At 39.7% G+C, this 4,397-nt stretch overlaps 1 pseudogene; it reads right to left on the bottom strand.

Moving 5' to 3' along the window:
• Positions 1-3,995: 3,995 nt before the first annotated feature.
• On the bottom strand, positions 3,996-4,124 carry LOC115647373 (annotated as a pseudogene).
• Between the last annotated feature and the right edge of the window lie 273 nt (positions 4,125-4,397).

Here is a 4,397-nt window from a genome sequence, read left to right as displayed (position 1 = left end):
CCTCACCTGGAATAACACGGTCTCCAAGTTGTACCCAAGAATGGAATGTCAACATACTGTTCACTCCTGGGAATTTGTTATCCCTGTGCCTGTGTGTGTTTGGTTTTGAACTTTTTCCAGCCAGCTCTCTGCCAACAGTTGCCTTTCATCTTTTCCCAGTAGTTAACTTATCGTCTATTTCAATGGGAACTTTCAGCACTTTTGCCAATGTTTGTGGGAGAAATTTCACCAGAGCTACTGAGGGTTACTGTTTCCCGTTCTTAGGCTGCTATTTTGATAACAACAGCTAAAATAACCTTTTCAGCTGACCTCATGCTCCAGTATCTTATTTTTATTATTTTAGTACTATGCCCATTGTGAGATGTTTGGCATTGGCTGTAGCATTACTTTGCTAAGTTTATCTAGCCATAACACACTGTGTATCACAGCAGGGTCTCTGTATTTTTTTAAATGGCATAATCACAAAAGGAAACAGTTATTCTGCTGCAGCTCAGCTGTGGTCATTGGTTAGTTCCAGCGTAAGCAGTCATAGCTATGGTAATGATCAGAAATGTTTTCTAATAGAAAATTAATTAATATGCAAATAAATAAAAGAACTAATACATTTTAAAATAGTATGTTTTTGCTCATACACATTAGCAGAAGTAGTATTACAGTTGTGACTAGAGACTCATAGACTCATAGACTCCAGGACTGGAAGGGACCTCGAGAGGTCATCGAGTCCAGTCCCCTGCTCTCATGGCAGGACCAAATACTGTCTAGACCATCCCTAATAGACATTTATCTAACCTACTCTTAAATATCTCCAGAGATGGAGAGTCCACAACTTCCCTAGGCAATCTATTCCAGTGTTTAACTACCCTGACAGTTAGGAACTTTTTCCTAATGTCCACCTAAATCTCCCTTGCTGCAGTTTAAGCCCATTGCTTCTTGTTCTATCATTGGAGGCTAAGGTGAACAAGTTTTCTCCCTCCTCCTGATGACACCCTTTTAGATACCTGAAAACTGCTATCATGTCCCCTCTCAGTCTTCTCTTTTCCAAACTAAACAAACCCAATTCCTTCAGCCTTCCTTCATAGGTCATGTTCTCAAGACCTTTAATCATTCTTGTTGCTCTTCTCTGGACCCTCTCCAATTTCTCCACATCTTTCTTGAAATGCGATGCCCAGAACTGGACACAATACTCCAGCTGAGGCCTGACCAGCGCAGAGTAAAGCGGAAGAATGACTTCTCGTGTCTTGTTTACAACACACCTGTTAATGCATCCCAGAATCACATTTGCTTTTTTTGCAACAGTATCACACTGTTGACTCGTATTAAGCTTGTGGTCTACTATGACCCCTAAATCTCTTTCTGCCATACTCCTTCCTAGACAGTCTCTTCCCATTCTGTATGTGTGAAACTGATTGTTCCTTCCTAAGTGGAGCACTTTGCATTTATCTTTATTGAACTTCATCCTGTTTACCTCAGATCATTTCTCCAATTTGTCCAGATCATTTTGAATTTTGACCCTGTCCTCCAAAACAGTTGCAATCCCTCCCAGTTTGGTATCGTCCGCAAACTTAATAAGCGTACTTTCTATGCCAACATCTAAATCGTTGATGAAGATATTGAACAGAACCGGTCCCAAAACAGACCCCTGCGGAACCCCACTTGTTATACCTTTCCAGCAGGATTGGGAGCCATTAACAACTACTCTCTGAGTACGGTTATCCAGCCAATTATGCACCCACCTTATAGTAGCCCCATCTCCTTAACCAAAGGAGAAAGCACCGGGGCCACATAAAGTATCAGTGAATACAGTGAAATTATTGGGAAGGGAAGGCATCAAGTATCTTACAAATTTGTTCCATGATATTCAAAAGCAAGAGAAAATGCTGGATGAATGGCATAAAAAAATTGTGGTGCCTGTTTTTGAACATAAAGGCGCTATTAAGATGTGTGTGCTAATTATTGCCCAATTAAGCTGATGTCACATTCTAAGACTGTATGGGAGAAGAAAAGTATCTGCATGGAATGATTGAAATTCTGAAGTGTCAGTATGGATTCATGCCAAAAGGAGTACAATTAATGTCATATTTGTGCCCCAAATCTTCATGGAAAAGTAGTTCAGAGAAAATAGATGGCAAGGGGGGTGGGCTTTTTGGATCTGGAGAAGGCATACAATTGTGCACCAAGAGAACAAGTCTGATGGAGTTTTCAATGGAGTTGTGTGCCAGAAATATCTAGGAAATGTATGATGAAATGACTGCTGTAGTCAAAACTAAATGGGGCCGCTATAGTGAATTTCCAGTAATCATTGGCCTGGATCCGGGGTCAGTGTTGTGCCCCTTTTTGTTTGCAGGTGTCGTGGATGTGATAAGTGAGAGCATCCAAAGAGCACCTCCATGGTGCTGATGACTTAAAGATATATGTGGAAGATTTGGAGACCCTGCAAGCCAATTTTGAAAAGTGGCAAGATAGTTTTGAGGGAGTTGGACTTAGAGTGAAGGGTGGTAAGACTGAAGCTGTGATAACTAAGGGAGGAGGACTCACCATAAAGAATATCACAGGCAGAGAATTTAGAAGAGTGAAAGAATTTAAATATGTAGGATCAGTTGTTGCTGACGTGGGGGCCTGCAATCATGCTAAAGCTGGATGCAAATGTTGGGAGCTGATCCCAGTTATCTGTGACAAAAATATGCCAATAAAGTTAAAAGTTAGCGTGTATAAAACTGTAATTTGACTCATCTTAATGTACAGAAGAGAGTCTTGGCCAGACACAAGAAAAGAAATTGTGTTATGCTCTCCATAATAGACATGAAGATGCTGAGATGGTCAAATGGTTAGACAATCTCTAACCAATGGTTAGATAGGGCAGAAAAGAAGGTTGCAAGTTGCTTCAGTTGAAGACAAGTTGAGGTAAGCTAAGTTATGTTGGTATGGACATATCCAGTGGACACCTAAGAGTTATATTGTTAGGATGCCTCTTGCAGTGATAGTGGATGGAAGGGACCAAATGGAAGACCAAAGGCTTGGTAGATGGACCGGATATCAGTGGACCTTGGAGAGACCAATCTGTACAACAACCTAGATATGATCATGAGTTTTGGAAAAAGGCTATAGAAGTCACCTACCCTGAATAAGGAAGTGGAAAGAAAGAAGAAATTAAATAAAAGAAGAACTAACCATCAAAACTTGAATTTAGGCTTTTTTTGAGATTACAAAAAGTTGGCTAACTTTATTTTATCATGTTTTTCAGCCTTTTACACTAGCATGATTTGCATACTGAGGCCAGAAGCAGATGTGCTGACATTTTTTGGCTGCTCTTATGGCGTCTGAAGCCCAGTTTTGAAATCTTGGGACTATATGAGAATTTCAGTTGTCATTTAAAAAAAAAAGTTTCTATACCTTTTCTTTTGCAGAGGAAAGCTTGAAAATGTGACCCAAGTGTGACCTAAAGATGTAGAAACCAAAAGACAAATAAAATGATCTCAAACATTTATTGTATTCTAAAAATCTTATATTTTTCTGAGGCCAAACCCATGATGATTAATGTTTTGGTTTCGCAGAATATCTTTGATGCAGCTGAATATAAGTGAGAGCAGCCTGAGGATTTCTCTAAATTACAGCAGGAGTTGGACAGGCCCGCTAATAAAACGATACCTTATATTACCTTAAAATTCCAGCTTTTCGTCCAGTGGAAACATCATAGGCAATGGTAGCACAGACTTCATTGCATCTCTCCTCCAACCTGCCTGAGCCGATGAAGGAATCACTTCTAGGAGGTAGTTCCATCTCCAACAGTCTTTTGATCCCTAGCCTCTCTCAAGTGCCACTTAGTGCCTGCAATATCTGCCCTCCAGGAATTGTGCTGGTGCCACCCACCCACTCGTATGATATGGACAACTTTGGACAGTTTACTACACTTCACCCAATGCCTCATAAACATTAAGACCAACAGCACAAGCCAGCCTTCACTATGGCAAATGTGGCATTATCTGCCTGCAGATCTCTCCATTAAGGAATGCTAAAGGATGGAAAGAAATGTACAATACAGTGTGTTGGTGATTTAGTTTTCAACTAGCAATAATCATATCTCAGATTAACTTCATTGGTTATGATACTGCCACTAGTACATATTCCTTCAGTGCAAAATGAAAGAGTGCTTGGCTCCCTCTTGTGGTAGATTGATTACACTGTGATTCAGGCCATTATCATATGAACTGCTTTCATTTTATGTATTGCACCATTTACAGTAGTTATCCTTCTTTAAAGGTTTCTATATAGTATATACGTAATGTGTCAATAAATAAATAATCTGAACATAAGTTTGAAGAGCATAGTATTTTAACAGTTAATTATTTAGTTTTTCCAGTGGCTGAAAAAATAACAGTAGCTCTTTCTCTCATGTGTTT

This window comes from Gopherus evgoodei, chromosome 2 (genome assembly GCF_007399415.2).
Source record: "Gopherus evgoodei ecotype Sinaloan lineage chromosome 2, rGopEvg1_v1.p, whole genome shotgun sequence".
Classification (NCBI taxonomy): domain Eukaryota; kingdom Metazoa; phylum Chordata; order Testudines; family Testudinidae; genus Gopherus; species Gopherus evgoodei.
The sequence above is the reverse complement of the archived record's forward strand: the minus strand, read 5'-3'. Positions and strand labels throughout refer to the sequence as shown.